The sequence below is a fragment of the Arachis duranensis genome, chromosome 3 (assembly GCF_000817695.3).
Source record: "Arachis duranensis cultivar V14167 chromosome 3, aradu.V14167.gnm2.J7QH, whole genome shotgun sequence".
NCBI classification, from domain to species: Eukaryota; Viridiplantae; Streptophyta; class Magnoliopsida; order Fabales; family Fabaceae; genus Arachis; species Arachis duranensis.
Window position 1 is genome coordinate 130,892,418 of NC_029774.3, and position 263 is coordinate 130,892,680.

Below are 263 nucleotides of genomic sequence, written 5' to 3' on the forward strand. Positions count from 1 at the left end.
TAACTCATGATTCTTATATTTACAAGTTAAAATAAAATAAAAATTATTATAAAAAAGTATATATATTTACAGTGAATCTTTTGCATAATTAAAAGAAAAAATTACATTATATAAAGACATAAACAAGCATTTTTAATTTTTGCTGACAACTATATTTATATCTGTACCCTAAAATCTAAACTACAAAGAAAATTAACAACTACCTAGTAAAATTTATTTAAAAAGTTAGAGTCTGAAAACAAATTGATTACCCTCTCCATTAA